This window comes from Zea mays, chromosome 6 (assembly GCF_902167145.1).
Source record: "Zea mays cultivar B73 chromosome 6, Zm-B73-REFERENCE-NAM-5.0, whole genome shotgun sequence".
Taxonomy (NCBI): Eukaryota; Viridiplantae; Streptophyta; class Magnoliopsida; order Poales; family Poaceae; genus Zea; species Zea mays.
Window position 1 is genome coordinate 20,954,030 of NC_050101.1, and position 18,888 is coordinate 20,972,917.

General features: G+C 45.9%; 1 pseudogene across 1 annotated transcript; it reads left to right on the plus strand.

Moving 5' to 3' along the window:
* The first annotated feature begins 2,929 nt into the window (after positions 1-2,929).
* LOC100279223 (LOC100279588-like pseudogene) lies at positions 2,930-5,240 on the plus strand (annotated as a pseudogene). Its single transcript, NR_158722.1, has 5 exons — positions 2,930-3,762; positions 4,151-4,265; positions 4,359-4,408; positions 4,499-4,593; positions 4,878-5,240. The product of NR_158722.1 is annotated as a protein-like pseudogene (transcript).
* The last annotated feature ends 13,648 nt before the right edge of the window (positions 5,241-18,888 follow it).

Here is an 18,888-nt window from a genome sequence, read left to right on the forward strand (position 1 = left end):
TACATAGGTGACTACAATACCAGAGGTTCCTTATTACATCATTGAAAGCTTAAACTGACGCTACAAACTTAACTACGATGGGGGTCGAAACCGAAGCCCTCGCGGTGCCCACCCCGAAGGACTCAACCAAGCAGAAGCGGAAGAAAGACATGGGTCCATTCTTCCAAGGAAGGACCCGCAAAAGGATGGACACCCGTTTACGCCCTAGGGTTAACATCTGCAACAACAGGGTAGAACAAACCCTGAGTACATGATGTACTTAACAAGACTTACCGACTAGGTGGGAATAGCTTCCCGACTCTCAAGGGTATGCAGGGGGCTATTGGGTTTGCTGGTTCATTTACTTTTGCCGAAAAGCATTACTAGGCCTTATATTCCAAGTTTTAGCAGTCACTTCAAGTTCATTATCTAACCATTCTAGGTAAGCACCTGTACTACTTTCAAGCATGTGGTAAGCAATCAGAATATTCCACCTCCATAGATCTCCTTCTTTCGTCATCTCATAGTATTATAGTTGTTACTACGATAGCAATAGTGCAGCAAGTGGTAACCATATCTGAGGAGAGCGACGATTGCAATCGATGTACATCCAGCTGGGCAATCCCAAACACACGCCCATACTTCTCGAAGGAGCAAGTACAAGGTTGTCGTTTCTATCGTACAACCAAGGCCCAAAATGACCTGACCACCCTGGGGAACCCACCTTATGAGGCTCGCCCCGTAAATCGGCGACTGGTTTCCCCCTCATAAGTTTTACCATGGACATTCCCCCGTCCCAAAAATAGCCACTAGAATGGCCAGAGAAAGTGAACGTTTTGCGCATCTTAGTTGTAAGACAGTACTTAGCTTCACGGTCAACTGTAACTCAAGTCCTTGTTATGTGTTTGGTACCTTCAAACTTGCCACATCGCTACTAACGAATGGTCCTTGACCGACACAAGTGGGACAAGAACTAGCACCCATGACCTCCACACCTTGCCTCACGAAAGCACTGCTTCCCAGTTGGTCTCCAATTTTTATCCAACCCCCGAGTATAATAGGACAGTAGTGAAAAGCCTATTGTGTGCGCTACCGTGGTTCCTAAGCATAGCAGCTGCTCGGACCTGTCATGCTAGTATGACTCATAGGATAAGATATATATGCAGGTGTGTTTCAACCAACTCCTACAACCAAATGCATACATCACATAATAATCGGTACACTGAAAAATATATAGGGCTTTGCCTTGGTCTTGGACCGGGTCAGCAGAAAAGTTAGCAGGGGCTTCGGGAGCACTATCAACAAAGACCTCCTCCTCATACTCCTTGATGATCTCCTCGTACTCCGGTCCCACGTCCACCACGGAGTCTGTTCCCATGTCACCTATATATGCAACAAAAATGCAAGGACAAAATAAATACACCTACAAAAATCACAAAAACTAGCACTAAAAATGGCATCACTACCTACAAAAATCACACAAACTAGCAATAAAAATGGCATCTAGAGATAGAGCATGATTTTGGAAACTCAAGGAACCTTGTTTCGCATTTTTTTTTATTTTTCAGTGATTTTTGGCGAATTTTCGAAGATTCTGCAAACAAGAAAAGAAAAAGGATTTTTTTGGGCAGTAGGCTTCGCGGCCCGCGGCATGAGTGCAGCCAGCGGCCCAGCTAGGGCGTGGCGCAAGGGGGCTCTTTTCATTTTTACATTTAATTTTTTTGAATTTTCAAAAATATATGCTAATCTGCTTCTATGTGGCTATGTGTGGGCCGAGGTGCCTGTCGCCCCAGGGAGGGGGGATCGCCCCTGGGATGGGCGACAGGCCCCCCAACCACCCTACTTCCTTTCGTTCTTCAGAAAGACACCCAGTCGGCCCGACTTTCCCAAATGCCCACCACCGTCCCTTATCCCCCCACTTCGTTTCGTTCTTCAGAAAGACACCCAATCGGGCCAACTTTTCCAAATGCCCACCACCAGCCCTTATCCTTTCTGGGTCTTGATTTGTCACGTCGTAGTGGTCGACGGGGAAGAAAGAAATGAATGAATGTCCTTTTGGGAAAATGTAGAATCCGATGCTATGTTAAAAAGAGTCGTATGTCTCTCTAGTATAGTCTTGAAGGTATTTATGTTGTTATTAATGATACTATACGTATTACTACTCCATATTGATTACTGCCAGTAAATATTTGGAATGTAAAAGCAATAACATAGAAAAGATTAAGTACTACATGGAACATTTATATGACAAATCTCTACCCCTATATAATCCACCACTTGAAACATCACTAAATCATTAAAATCAACGCTCTGGATCGCTTGATTTACCTGCACCTTTCTAACTCAATCACATCCAACGGTCACATTTTTAGATCATCACTCATCATCACTCAACGTCCTAAGCTACAATCCCTCTGCCCCACGCCCTCTCAAACGCCGCTTAGGCTGCCCGCACTGGGCAACGCTACACGAAGCGCTACGGAGATAGAGTGCACTATAGCGTAGACATTTTGCTGCAGCGGGCACCCGGTCCGGCCACGCTAAAATAAGGGCAGGCTCAAAAAACGCCATATAAGAGTTTCGTTGCCTTTACTGCATATCTCTCTTCTCTCCATGCATGTGACAGCTAGTGCATGCGGCGGCAGCACCATTCGGCAGCAGCACGTGCAACAACGTGAACAGTATGGAAAATAAATAATATAATATATGGTAGTTGGTATAGAGTTAAGATATAGAGTAAATATGACTGCGAAGAATTGTGGTATAGAGTAAAGAATTTTGTTGACAAAGATAAAATATTTCTTTTAGAGTAGAAATTTAGAGTTCTGTTAGTGCGGATAGCCTTACGTCCCGCGCCACCAGCACATCCGACGCAATCAGCGCCCCGCCGGGTTGGATCATCCTTCAATCATCCCAAATTTTGCATGCCCCAATATGGTCAGTCCGTCCACACCCCGGCGTTTTCGGCTTGCCAACAGAGCGCCTGCACTGCGCGCTACATCCCCGAAGCAACAACGCCGCGGTGGATCTGGCTCCGGCCATGGCAAGCGTGAGGCGCGGGCCACCGGCATCAGTCGGGAAGGAGAACCAGCGGCCCAAGAACCTTGGCCACGGGAAGGCGACGACTGCGACGACGACCGCCGAGCTGACGAAGCCCACGGAGCCGGAGCCAGCGCCCGTGGGGTAGCGCTAACGCCACCTCCACCGCCGCTGAGGCTGTCGTCGCTATAGCTCCGCATGGAGGACGAGGCGGCGGCTGCGCAGGCGCAGACGCAGGCGCCGCCCGTGTTCGTCGTCAGGCCCAGGAGCAGGGAGCTGCTCCCGCCGCCGTCCTCCAACTACGAGGCGTGGGATCTCTCCGACAGCGAGTCCGCACCGGCCTCCTCCTGGGCCACGCTCCCCAACAGGTACACCGTGGCACCACGCAGCGTTGGAGCGCAAGGTCAAGCGAGATCGCGGCAGCCGGGGCGAGCGGCGTCGGCGTCACGAGCCACGACGGGCCGAGGGATGCCTGCGCGCTATGGCCGGGGCTATTGGCGGTGGCCGGCGATGGATTCGGGGTCTAGCGGTGACCCGATTCGAGGTGACGTCCTAGGGACTGCCGCCAACGCTTTGATTTCTTCCTTTCAGCCCAACCCGGCCCAAAGCCGGGAGATCACGGCACTCCGTCCAACCCTCGACGCCACCGATCCCCCTTTCCACCGCCTCTCATCCTCGTCGCCGGTGAAGATGATTCCGCAGAGCCAGAGCAGCTCCCTGCAGCACCTTCAACACGTCGAGAAGGTAACCTCACGGCCCGCACCCCGATCTCGGTGGTTGTCAGTTCGGTTCCTTACGCTGGCTGGATATTTGTTGTGCGTGTGCAGCGGATAGTGCGGGTGCTGGAGCTTGCGCCATAAATTTGCATCTCCCAGAGTTAATTTATGCACTCTGTTTCCGAACTAAATGATCTGTCCATTCTGCGTCCTTCAGTACCTGGTACAGAGTTTGAATGTGGGAGATAATAAACTGAATGTTGCAAAAACAGTAGAGGAGGTGCATCCCATCTAAAATTCATGTTAACTGTTCTTAGTATTCTCTACAGAGTTTGAATGTGGGAGATGAATTACTTAGCCTTTTTAGATGATTTCTATTTTGTGTATGTTTAACTAATGAACATATCACTTGCAAGGTGCCCTGTGATGAAGATAGCAGATAAAGGAGTTGATCTTGTTAGAATAACCGTCCAGGGTAGGAAGGAAGTTGATGCCTGCCTCTGAGATCAAGAATACTCTGGTTCAGAAGAAGTAAGGTGCCATTTTCTTCACATTCACTGAGGTTCACATGCATGTGTCCTCACTGCAGTTAAAATCAACGATGAGAAGTGCACTTTTTCTCAGGATGAAGAGCCTCATCAGTAGAGGAAGATGCAGAAAAATAAATGCTATAGGTAATGGTTATCGTAAGGAGGTACTCACTGAGAAAGTTCCTTTCCAGAACTCAACGTTCTGCGTCCACTAATAAACATTTAATGCTCCAGAATAACATTAAAACACGAGCCACGGGTGAAACCCTCAGGGCCCTCGCACTGATGCAGTCAGCGCGCACTGCCACGAGTTCATGATCGTTATGAAGGTAACCAACCCACTGCCTGCCCTCATATCGTCAGGCTGTGGGTTCCTGTTGTTACCAGTTATGCGCCACAATCCTCACTAATCCCATGCTGGAGAGACTTTTGGAAAATCAACATCTGTTTTAGAATGCTGTGTGCAGAATTTTGCTGTCCAATGTTACTTTGTTTCCATCAAATTAACTGTAAATATATGTATATGCTCTCAATTGGTTTTTATTTGAAGCAGTATACATGCCACTAATAATTCATGATAACTCACTGCTTAATTATGTTTTGGTTGGAGTAGGAAATTCAAATGATTTTGTGTGAGGAAATCAAAAGTGCTTGTGAATATCGTCCATTTGAAAAATGTGATTACAGCGCAAGGATTGCTAATGAGATATGTTGCAAGAAGCTGGAGTATGTAATTGAGAAGTTGGATACCATGCAACAGAACCTTGAACAGAGCACTGATGATGTTTAGCGAGCTGGCTACATATTAGTAAGTGTACCTTTTTTTGCAATAAAGTGTAAACTACTTAGCGAATAAGAGGATACTTTATGATGACAGTATCCACTCAATCAAGTGATTGTGTCAATACTTTGCCGTAGCGTTAGCATGATTTTAGAGCTTAGGATAAGAAATAAAGTTTCAAATTTTTTGCTCTCCCTTGTTATCTCAATCACTTTTGCCACGATTCTTAACGTGTATTCACTTCATTGCCTTTTAGATTTATGGTATCATTAGCACGGGCACCTTACTAGTAGTTCATAATCCACAGCATCGAGAAACAAATCAGGTTTCACACTGCATGATACATGGTGAGGGAGTAATGCATGAACTGGCGTTAGAAGCACGCACATCTATCCTCCCCTGCGCGGTCGGGCCCTCTTGGGCCTCTGTTGGGCACAAACGTGGCCCTCAGAATAGGTGTAACGGTCTGGGGACCTCCCCTGTCGTTTAGGACGCCCCTCAGGTGGCTGATGGGGTAGGTCTTGTGACTGTATCGATGGCGCTCCTCCCAACTATGAAGACCCGATGATATCGTGCTGACCCAAGCGCTCGATCTCGTCCAAGGTGACACTAGCGTCATCCGGGACGAACATGCTGGACAGGGAACCTGTATGAAGAATAAAATGTGTTCATAATAAAAATTAAATAAATTCTGCATTGGTTAGAATCAAATTGTTAAGTACCTGGTCGTGTAGACAAAGAAGGGCCCGCTCCTAGGGTGTGGTAGAAGTGTAGAACCCTGTGTTTGTGTAATTAATTAGTTGCCACATATGTCCAAATAGTATGAGTATAAATATACATGATAATCCTACCGACACTTGTGTAGGCAGCCGCCGGTGTCATAGGTGGGCCTTGTGGTGCATACTGTGGTGGCATCGTCCCCCACTATGGTGCCAAAGGTGGCAGAGCACGGTTTGGGACAAAGTTCCACGAGGAGTGGTCCCATGGTCCCGCTTGGGCATACGAGGTAGGTGGTCCATAGCCTAAGGGCGTGTTTGCGACCTTGGCCCGGTGGCCTGGCTGCGCTCCTGGGATGCAACGTCCGTGTTTGCGTTGCCTGGCTTGCTCGGGAGCTCGGTCCTGCGCGTGCAAAAGCGGCTCTTCAGTCTGGCTCCCAGGAAACGAAGGCAGGGTCCGTTTTTTTTTGAGCTCGGCTGCTCGTGGCGCAAGTCAGCTGCTCGTGGCTGCTCCCAGGAAACAAAAGTGGCTTTTAGTCCGGCTGCCTGCGTGTGGCAAACACCGGCTCACTTGAACCAGGCTTATTTGGTACAAGTGCACAAACAAGATCAGCTGCAGCAGCTGGGGCTGGCTAGCTTCAGCCTGGGCGACACGAGCGGGCCGAGCCGGCCAGATACGCGTCGCAAACACGCCCTAAGTGTATTCAAAGTTACAGATTCATGCATTTGTACGGTATTAAACAAGGTCGTGCGGCAAGTAGGCGACGTCCTATAGCGTAGGTGCCATCTCCCCACAAGGGAGGTGGAACGTGTGGGTCTCGGGCCTCCACCTATCAACGAGGGCCGTCAAGAGAGAACTGTCCAGCTGCACAAGCCCACCGTCTACCAGACGAACTAAAGTGAGGAGACCGGCATCCTGCAACCTAAAGATACATGCGAGATCAGTACACGATAACATTTAAAGTGAATATTTGATCAATTCATTACAAACCTCGGAAACCAACAGTGGTGTAGCTCGATACGCTCCTCGGGTGGACGTGGACGTAGTACATGCAGGTTAGCGTGCTCGACCGCTGCCAGAAAAGACCGGTGACCCGAGTCGATTACTTGGTCCAAGAGCTCAGGCGTTGCAGGATAGTTACCTGCCATACTTACAATTAAATAGTTCATAAAAGCAGTTACGAACATAATATGTGAATAAACATCGAATAAAGGCCTAAACATAATGATAATTATTACAAATACCCTTGCATAATTAATATAATACAATTGTACTTACCTAATCGTTTCTAGGTTGTAATGACACAGATCGTCTAGGGCGTGGACGACTTGCCGAGGCAGATTCAAAGGGGGGTGCGTGGTGCTCCATCTGTGGGATTCCCCAAAGGCCCGGCTTCAGCTGCATCATGTACATAGTTCGTAGGGCATCTTTTGTAACTATGACCGTCAGCGCCGCATAGGTTGCACCGTTTTTTTGTCTTGCCTGCCTCTGACTCATCCATAGCATTCTTGATAGATGCTGACGATGGCCTCTACCTTTCTTAGTAGCTGGGTCAGGCTCATACAGTTTAGGATTATTCTCCTGAGTGAACGGTTCCAGTATTCCGATCGACCCCATGTATCTCCTGCCACCAAGTTCTTAAGGCTGTTTCCTTTGAGAAGTATGGTGAAACAAATGCCCTTGCCTGTAGACCACACTATCCGCATGCAGCAATCACATGCGAGCATGGTAGATGCAGCAGGTTTGGCTTCATACATGAGCAACGAACTATACCATCCGGCCAAAAAAAGAATTCCTGCACCACCCTTTCCCTGTGTACACCCCGACCGATTCTATCCTTACATGCAACCTCAAATCTTTGTTCATGTGTACCCATAGGTTGCACACGATGCAGTTGGGCCTTCTTCATCTTATCCTCCGTGTATGCCATCACCCTAGTGCAGAACTCAATCTGTAGGTTACTCATGTTGAGACTTGCAGCCATATAACGCTCCCTAAAGTACTTCACACAACCATACATAATGAACTCCACAATTCCCACTAGAGGAAACCCCCACGAACGGAACGCATGACCATATTGTGACACTGCATGGTTGGTTGTCTGAATGTTGTACCGGCTGCCGTTTTTATCATATAGAAGTGACCATTATTTCTCCTTTGGTGCATCTCGAATCCAGTGTGAAAATGGCCTCTTCTGGCCACCCCCTATTTGACCCAGAGGCCCTAGCCTCTTCTGCCTGCCCCTTATTTGACCAAAAGAGGCCCTAGTCTGTGCCTGCTCAGCAGTCATCCTATCAAGCATCTGCTAGAGTGCATTGAACTTTCGTTGCTGGTTCTGAGTGCACAACCTCTTAAACATTTTGCACAACCTCTTATCAAGCATCTGCCAGAGTGCATTGAACTTTCGTTGTTTTGGACGTCTGGCCAAATAGGATGAGCTATGCTATTTTCTTCATGTAGTTTCTTTATTGCCGCAAGCAGGCTAGAATTCCTGTCACTTATCAGACATATATTAGGCCGTGCAGCAACCACATGAATTTTTACTCGTTCCAGGAACTAGTACCAACTGTCTGTGTTCTCATTCTCCACAAAAGCAAATGCAATCGGGACAACTTGGTTATTGCAATCTTCTCCAAATTGCCGATAGTATCTGTCCTTTATATCTTCCTGTTAGGAATGTGCCATCGATGCATAGTACAGGGGAGACAATATTGAAATGTCCTGACACATGCACCAAGACAGAAGAAGGCTCACTAAAAAAATGCTTGGTGCTCCATGCAATCTTGGTACCAGGAAGATATCATACGCGCTTCTCGGATTCCTCTGCACAACATGAGACAACATACGGGGCAGATTATCATATGAAGCCTCGTAGGTGCCAAATCTCAGCTCGAACACCTTTTTGTTTTGCTCTCCATGCCTTTATGTAGCTGATAGTATACAGATAATTCTACTCTATGTAACTGACTATCAATTTTGGCTCATAATCCAGCCTGTCGAGAATCAAACCAATGAGTTTTCCATCTACCCTTGTAGGCATGTACTCTCCATGGGCACCCATCCTTCAAACACTTCACCTCGTATTCCTTGCTGCCAGATTTAACTGTTGAGTTTGTGATCCAAATTCTGAAGAAGGCGGCCAAGTTGGCGAGCGAAGCGGAGGCCCGTCGCCGGGAGGCTTGGGCCGGAGCGCAGCGAGGCCAACTGGCCTTCCCACGGCCCAGGGACGCCTGGGGGGTGGGGGGGGCGGAGCCCCCCCCGGTACGGATCGTTTTAGGGTTTCACCTCTATAAATATCTTTGTAAGCCGCAGGAGATATCTATCTCTATTGTAAATCTCCTGCGATCTGTAACCACCCAAAAAATAGTGAGAAGTTGCCGGCCGGCGCCCGTGGTTTTTTCCCCTTCACTTTGGAGGGGTTTTCCACGTTAAATCCGTGTCTACTCTGTGATTGATCCTATTTGTGTCGCATTTATTTATAACAAGTGGTATCAAAGCTTTGGTTGTTTGGTGATCGGTGTGCTAGGGTTTCCTGCCGGCGCACGGATGTCGACGACAATGAAGTACGATCTTCCGCTGCTGGATCTCGACACGCGTTTCTCGCTGTGGCAGGTGAAGATGCGGGCAATTCTCTCGCAATCTGATCGCGACCTGGATGATGCCCTAGATGGATTTGGCAACAAGGATGCCAGGACGTGGACAGATGAGGAGAGGCGCAAGGATCGTAAGGCGCTCGCACATATTCACCTTCATCTGTCTAACAATATTCTGCAGGAGGTTCTGGCAGAGAAGACTGCCGCTGCTCTCTGGTTGAAGCTGGAGTCGATCTGTATGTCAAAGGATCTGACCAGCAAGATGCATGTCAAAATGAAGTTGTTCTCCCACAAGTTGCAGGAAGGAGGATCCGTTCTGACGCACATATCGGTGTTTAAGGAGATCGTGGCCGATCTGACGTCTATGGAGGTAAAGTTTGATGATGAAGACCTAGCTCTTCTTCTCCTGTGTTCCCTCCCTGCATCGTTTAGCAATTTTCGAGATACCATCCTATACAGTCGTGATACTCTAACCGTGGCTGAAGTGTATGAAGCTTTGACTGCGAAAGAAAAAATGAGACAGATGGTTAACTCGGAAGATGCTGCTGGCTCGAGTGGAGAAGCTTTGTATGTCCGTGGCCGCACTGATCAGAAAAAGTCCAACTCAGGTGGCAAAGGAAAGGGGAAGAACCAGAGGGGTCGCTCCAAGTCAAGGGGGCCATCCGATGAATTATTTTGCAAATACTGCAAGAAGACGAACCATGTAATTGAGAACTGTTACAAACTGCAGAACAAGGAGAAGAGGAACAAGGAGAAGGGTAAGACTGGAGGTACTGTCTCTGTTGCATCCGAAAATAATTCTGATAATGGTGATGTTCTTATTGCCTTTGCTGGTTGTGCTGCTGATGATGCCCAATGGATCCTCGATTCTGCTTGCTCATATCATGTTTGCACTAAAAAATCTCTGTTTAGTACCTATGAAGCTGTGCAGAACGGAGGTACTCTTCGGATGGGTGATAATTCCCCTTGCACTGTTGTTGGCATGGGCACCGTGCAGATCAAGATGTTCGATGGGATTGTACGCACATTGACTGAAGTACGACATGTTCCATCCATGTCCAGGAACCTCATCTCTCTGAGTACTCTGGACACAAAGGGCTACAAGTATACCGCCGGTGACGGTGTCATGAAGGTAACAAAAGGCTCTCTTGTGGTTATTAAAGGTGATTTGAAAGCTGAAAACTTATATGTGCTTCGAGGTAGTTCTGGCTCTGCTAATGCTGTTGTTGCATCTGATTCTGAGACTACTAAAATTTGGCATATGCGCCTTGGCCATATGAGTGCACCTGGTTTGGCAGAATTGAGCAAGAGAGGCCTTCTTGATGGCTGCCATGCTGATACTCTTGATTTCTGTGAGCACTGTGTTTTCGGTAAGCATAAAAGGGTAAAATTCAGTTCTGCTGTTCATAATACCGAAAATATTCTTGATTATGTTCATGCTGATTTGTGGGGGCCGTCACGTATACCTTCACATGGTGGTGCTCGTTACATGTTGACTATCATTGATGATAATTCACGCAGAGTTTGGCCTTATTTTCTTAAGCAAAAATCAGATGCCTTTGAGTCTTTCAAGGTTTGGAAGACTATGGTTGAGAAGCAGACTGAGAGGAAGCTGAAGGTTCTGAGAACTGACAATGGTATGGAGTTTTGTTCTGGTGATTTTAACTCTTTCTGCAGGAAGGAGGGCATTGTGAGGCACCACACTATACCATATACACCTCAGCAGAACGGTGTGGCAGAGCGTATGAATAGAACAATAATCTCCAAGGCTCGGTGTATGCTGTCCAACTCAGGTTTGAGCCACAAGTTTTGGGCTGAGGCCGCTTCCACTGCTTGTCATTTGATCAATTGTTCACCATCCACTGCTATCGATAAGAAAACTCCAATTGAGGTTTGGTCTGGTTCCCCCTATGATTATTCTCAGTTGAGAGTGTTTGGTTGTACTGCATATGCACATGTTGATAATGGTAAACTTGAGCCTAGAGCAATTAAGTGTGTTTTCTTGGGTTATGGATCTGGTGTTAAAGCATATAAATTGTGGAATCCTGATACACAGAAGGCATTTTTTAGTAGAAACGTTGTGTTCAATGAATCTGCCATGTTTCCTTCGGTTGTATCTACCAGTGCTACTAACCAGAATTCTGAGTCTATCAGTGTGCAGGTGGAGCACGGAGGGGATGTTGATGATCATGCTCCACCATCTGCTGAACCTGCTGAAAATTATGTTTCTGAAATTTCATCACCTGTTGTGGAGTCTCATCCCCAGTCTCTTGCTGAAGGCCGAACTAGGAGGCAGATAGTTCGGCCCCAAAGACTGATTCAAGAGTGCAATGTTGCTTTTGCTTTAGCTGTTGCTGAAGAAGTTGATAATGTTCAGGAACCATTGAATTATTCAGAAGCTATATTGTGTACTGATAGTGAAAAGTGGATGGGTGCTATGCATGAAGAAATGGAGTCTCTTGATAAGAATGGCACTTGGGAACTAGCTCGGCTGCCTTCTGGTAAAAAGGCAATTAAGTGCAAATGGATCTTCAAAAGAAAAGAAGGTATGACTCCAAAAGAGCCTCCGCGCTTTAAAGCAAGGCTAGTTGCAAAAGGTTTTAGTCAGATTCCAGGAATTGATTACTCTGATGTCTATTCTCCTGTTGTCAAGCATAGTTCAATTCGTACCTTTCTTAGTCTTGTTGCTGTACATGACTATGAGCTTGAACAGTTAGATGTGAAAACTGCTTTCTTACATGGTGATTTGGAGGAGGACATTTATATGGACCAGCCAGAGGGGTTCATTGTTCCTGGAAAAGAAGATTATGTGTGCAGGTTGAAGAAGTCCTTATATGGTCTGAAACAATCTCCCAGACAATGGTATAAGAGGTTTGATTCATTTATGCTTTCTAAGGGCTTTCAGAGGTCTCAATATGATAGTTGTGTTTATCTAAAATTTGTTAATGGATCACCTACATATTTGCTGCTATATGTTGATGATATGTTGATTGCTGCCAAGAGCATGAAGGAAATCACTGCTTTAAAGGCACAGCTTAGTAGCGAATTTGATATGAAGGATCTGGGTGCTGCAAAGAAAATCCTTGGCATAGAGATAGTCAGGGATAGGAAGTCTGGACTGCTGTACTTGAGCCAGAAGAATTATATTGAGAAGGTCCTTCGTCGTTTCAACATGCAAAATACTAAACCTGTGAGTACTCCGTTGGCTCCTCATTTTAAACTGTCTGCTAAACAGTGTGCTGAAACTGATGCTGAGCTTGAATATATGTCAAAAGTTCCATACTCTAGTGCTGTTGGGTCACTCATGTATGCTATGGTTTGTTCTCGTCCTGATTTGTCTCATGCTATGAGCGTTGTTGCTAGATACATGTCTAATCCTGGTAAAGAGCATTGGAAAGCTGTTCAGTGGATTTTCAGATATCTACGTGGTTCTTCTAGTGCTTGTTTATGTTTTGGTAAATCTGGAGATGGTCTGATTGGCTATGTTGATTCAGATTATGGTGGTGATTTAGACAGGAGGAGATCTCTTTCAGGTTATGTCTTTACTATTGGAGATTGTGCTGTGAGTTGGAAAGCTCGTTTACAGGATACTGTTGCTTTGTCTACCACAGAAGCTGAGTATATGGCAATTGCAGAAGTTACTAAGGAAGCCTTATGGTTGAAAGGTATATATTCAGAGCTATGTGGAATTAAGTCTTGCATTACCATCTATTGTGATAGCCAGAGTGCCATTCATCTCACCAAAGATCAGATGATTACTGAGAAATCCAAACATATTGATATTCGTTATCACTTCATTCGTGATATCATTGATAAAGGGTTGGTGAAGGTATGCAAGATCAGTACTGATAATAATCCAGCTGATATGATGACGAAGCATGTTTCTGTTGCTAAGTTTGAGCTATGCTCAAACTTAGTTGGTATTATAAATTAGCCCTTAGTGGCTGTTGGCGCCGGCAAGATGATGATGCATTTGTTTAAGGTGGAGGTTGCTATTATGATGCTACAAGGAATTTGTCTCAAGGTGGAGTTTGTTGAGTTTGTGATCCAAATTCTGAAGAAGGCGGCCAAGTTGGCGAGCGAAGCGGAGGCCCGTCGCCGGGAGGCTTGGGCCGGAGCGCAGCGAGGCCAACTGGCCTTCCCACGGCCCAGGGACGCCTGGGGGGTGGGGGGGGCGGAGCCCCCCGCGGTACGGATCGTTTTAGGGTTTCACCTCTATAAATATCTTTGTAAGCCGCAGGAGATATCTATCTCTATTGTAAATCTCCTGCGATCTGTAACCACCCAAAAAATAGTGAGAAGTTGCCGGCCGGCGCCCGTGGTTTTTTCCCCTTCACTTTGGAGGGGTTTTCCACGTTAAATCCGTGTCTACTCTGTGATTGATCCTATTTGTGTCGCATTTATTTATAACATTAACAACCCTAGATTCCCTCCTTAATGACATTGCCCATTTCTTTACAGCATCCTTCACGGCTTCAATGTTTGGATGTTTTGCTCCTTGCATTATCTCGTTTTCTCGACACTCCCACTCCTGGCATCTGCCATCTTGTATAACAGGGTTGCGAAACCTTGTTCCCTCCACTGAGTTGGCACTAGGTATGCCTCGTCGTCTGACGAGTCCCCACATTCTTCCATCTTCTGTGCCTCACGGTCTTCAGCCTCCATTTCATCCACAATCCTTGTTATCCTCTCCCCTTCATCAGCTACACCTTGCAGTTCTATCTCTGAAACATGGCCCTCAGCTCTGCCAGGTTTTTCTGCCTTCATGTATGCAGATGGGATACCTTCATCTTCATCTTGTGCTATTGCGCGTTGTGGCTTTTCATGCACCTGTACACGCATATCAAGAGGCCACCCACATTCTGTAGCTGCATTGATGTAATGCTGTCAATTACTAGTGGTCTCGATGCCCATCAAGTCCCACTTGTTATCTTCACCCTCCCAGTTGACAACAACTTGTACACTCAGCAGCACATGTGTCTCTGGATTTACACCAAAGCCACGTTCGAGCGATTTCTGAATTGAACCAAAACTTCTCTCAAAGAGTTTATTTATTCCAATATTCCTACACTTAAACAGTGACATGTCTAATCTCGGAGGACCATACGTAGCAGGGCTGGTACCATAATACACTTGAAACATTAATTTGTTCGACATATCTATAAATGAATCATGTGAGTCAATTCATTTATCCACCTTCATCACAACATATAAGCTATGGTACTGTTTTGGCCTATCTGTATATTTTTCTACCAACTATCTATCAAATAAACCTATACTTAAAACCTTAACATAAAAGTAGCACACAGATCTTCTGTTTACATGCTACGGTGCATCGTAAGGTCAACTATACAACTAAACCAAATCTACTATTTATACGAAGCAATATATGCTAAAACTAAATTAATATCGCCACATCTACTATGACCCTAAATAAATCTACGAATAGCTTGTTCGCTGCGGCTTGCTGCGGCTGCAATCCGGCTGCGGCTGCGGCTTCTACAGTATTTTTCTCTCTATGGATTGCAGCTGCAGCAGTCCAAACAGCTGCAACAGTGCCGGCTTGCAGCCAGCCGAACAGGGCCTAAATCTATTAAACTATTTATACTATCTAATAATTTACTTACATAAAAAACATTACGAAAACAAAACATGCTTGGCAATATATTACCTGCTTCCTTCAGATCATACTCCGACAGGGCTTCGCCGCTTTCTTTCTCCTCTCCCCCTTTCTCTTTTCTCTAGAAGTTCTGGTGGCAAATGAGCTCTGAAGGGGCTGATTTTAGGTTATACAGGGGACAGGGGCCCTGTCGTTCCAGGGTCGGACGACAGGTCCCCTTATCGCCCCAGGGTCGGGCGACCGGTGAGCGAATGCCCAAAATGCCCTCTGCCCAGTCCCTCTGCTGGTGGGCCTACTCCCGCCGGGCCCCTGTCGCCCCTGGGTAGGGTGACCGAGCCCCTGTCATCCCTCCCTGGGACGACAGACCCCCATATCTGTTATTTCTTCATATCGACATATATTTTTGAAAATTCAAAAAAAAAATAAGTATAAAAATTGAAAAGAGTCCCGGCGCAAAGGTTAGCCCAGGTGGAGGCCTAAGCGAGGCCGAGGCCCACGCGTCAAGGGAGCCCATCTCCCCACACGCGAAAGCAGGAAAGCTCCCGAAGTTTAGAAAAATTATAAATCGGCCCAAGCAACTATTTGCCATTATTCACTTGAGTCAGAGAATTTTCAAAAGAGCCCCCGTACTTCTTCAAATTCTCAAAACACGGTCCCCGGCTCGCCCAAAACGCAGAGTAGCCGGCCGGTGGCCAAACCCGACCGGCCGCAGGCGCGCAGGGAGGCGGGCGGCCTCGCGCGGCCACGCGACCCACGGAAGAGCCGCGCCCGCGACAGAAACGTGGCGCGGCGGCCTAACCACGCGAGCGTAGAACGACGGCGGCGGCATGAGCGGCGGCCATGGTCGCGGCTGCAGCCAGCACGCCGGCGAGGGCGCGAGAAAAAAGAAATAGGGCACGCGGAAGCTTACCAATCTCCACGGCATGAGCAGGAGACGCACGACCGAGAGAGGAAGTTTTTGCGGGAGAAAAATTGAGAGGGAGAGAGAGAAACGGCCGGCGGTCGCGGCTTAAATACGAAGCAGCGACGACGGCAAGCGACCGGTGGTCCGAAGCGTGATTCGGCCCCTGCAGTGCACTGGGACGGGCACAGGTATGGCACAGCAGCAGCGCGGCGCATGGGCGACCTCTCCCTGCCTGCGGCTGACGGCAGCGCGTACCCGCGCGATTTCAAAACGCGCCCGGCATTCGCGGCGTTGCACGGCGACGTTGTCGCGGGGTGGGCGGCGCGTCCGCCGTCGCGTCCGCACGGCCGCTGCGGGGAGCGCGCCCCTCACGCGACTGCTGCGTGCTGCCCGACGAGGAGCACAGCTCCCGCTGCCAACTTTTTTTTAGAACGGAGGTTTCCCTGCTTTTATATTTCAAAAAGCAAAACCAGTTAAAATGCAGGGTATTGGCGCGCCCGCCATACAAGGCCTTAAGGCAACTCCACAACTCCAATAGTTTTCTAAATTTAGTTACTCAAATATATTGTTTTGCCAACTCCTAAATAATTATAGGAGAAAAAAAGAGTCTACCTTCAAGGGTATTCTATATTTGATTTCTCAAATATCTAAATTGTGGCTGCACGCTTATTTTTCTAAATATTTTTGACTTTTCAAATATCTAATAAATTTTTTTATCAGTGACATTGTGTAATCATTACTATTTTAATGCAATCAATAAATTTTTATTGCAATGATCAGGTACTAGTATTCGCATTCAGTTACGTATGCAGCAGCAGACAAACAGTAGCATGCTACAGTAGCTTTGCATCAGCAGCAGCAGGAAGAGAAGCAAGCGCTAGGCGGCGGTGGTGCCAGCAGCAGATGGTCAGCAGACGCTAGGCGTAGGCGCGATGAAGAAAAGTCGCGCGTGCAAAGAGCGGCGCTGGGCAACCACGGATGTGCGAGAGCTAGGCCGCGCGCATTTCTACGCACAGACCGAGGATATTCCAAGTTGCTAAATTTGGAGAAGAGATATGAGATATTGTCGGAGATGGATTTTTTTTTTCTAAAAAAAATAGGATAGAGAAGAGATACGGAGAACTGTTGGAGTTGCTTTTACAACTTAGGCTCCTGGTCTGATCATGCCGAGTCAAACTCACAGCTGTTGATAGGGGTGTAATCGGATCGAATACGAACGGATATCAATGAAATCATATTTGTTTTCATATTTTTAGTCGAATTCAAATTCGAATACGGATAGCTTCGAATACGAATACAAATACGGATGTTCTCGAATACAAATACGGATAGTCGTGGATCGAATACGGAGCTAATCGGACACGGATAGCGTCGGTAACGAATATTTTTGTCGGATATCGTGTAAGACATCATTCCACACATATCATAGTTGTAATCATTTAGCCCCTCCTTTAGTCCAAACATTTTTAGGATTATATGTGCATATATGCTACACCTCCATAAAAATCCATGAATTTCTAAGGTTATTTTGAGTATTATTAATTTCTTTATGTAGAAAATCATTAAAATGCAATTAAATTCATAAAATATTGAGAACTATGATATTTGGTTTCACTTATTATTATGGTGGTTGTAATCATTACGAGTTTCACAAATAAGTGGAAATGAAATAAAATAATTGATGACATCTTGTGGTTTTTATGGTTCAAACATTTTTAGGATGCTATATGGACATATGTTACTCATACGCCAAATTTCATGAATTTCTGAGACTATTTGTATATTATTAATTTCTTTTTGCAGAAAAACATCAAAATGCATTTAAATCCTTAAAATATTATAGTATCGACCAAAAATTGCAAATAAGTTACCAGGACCAATAAACATTCTATTAAAGATAATATGAAGTCCCTATGTGAAAATGATAAAGTGAAGTATTGATTATGTTAAAATTTGGATAGTTAAGGTGATATCACATGTAACTCACGTAACAAGTGAAAATGAATTGAAAGAAATGTTGGCAATCTTTAGATTTTATGGCCCAAACATTTTTGAGGATGCTATATCGGCATATATTGCTCCTCCGTCAAATTTCATGATTTTTTGAGACTATTTGTGTATTATTATAATTTTTTCTATAGAAAGTTATCAAAATGCATTTAAATTCATAAAATATTCCACTTTTGACCGAAAATTGCAAATATGTTACCAGGAACAATAAACATTATATAAGAACATAACCTCAAATCTCCATATGAAAATGATAAAGTGAAGTATTGATTATGTTGAAACTTGGATATTTAGGGCGATTCCACATGTAACTATCCGAATATCTGAAATCTGAAATCTGGTAAGATATCTGGGTAGATGTCCGGATATCCGAAATATGAAATCCGGACAGTTATCCGAGAAGATATCCGGATATCCGAAATCCGACGGATATCAGTCATATCATATCCGTATCCGATATCCGAACTGTAATATCCGAATTCGAATCCGAAATCCGAAAATTCCGCGGATATCCGAAAAAAACTATCCAACCGAATAATTAGCCTCTTCGGACGGTCGGATGGTCGGATAATATCCGTACCGTTTACACCCCTAGCTGTTGAGACCAAATGCTGAACATCCGATGGCGCCGATCCTGATGAAGCATTCCCCTGGCAGCGCCACACTATCCGTGGCGGCGGTGACGCTCGGCTTACCAGTTGAGAAACAAACTTCTTTATTCGTACCCCCAACTTTTGTTGAAACATTGCCACCCATCTTCTTAGCATCCTGGCAGTTCTCATCAGCACCACTTTCAATCCTATCTATTTGACACTCTCAAAACAAATCTCATTTCGTAATTTCCATAAAGACCATAAACCAGCTGACGAAACAATATTGGTAAATTTGTGTCTTCTATCAGCCACCCAAAAGCGGGCAATAGACTCAGAACTGTCTCCCAGGTTTAAACCAAGCAACTCTGAAATAGTGCCTCAGAAGCACTTAGACACACAACACTCA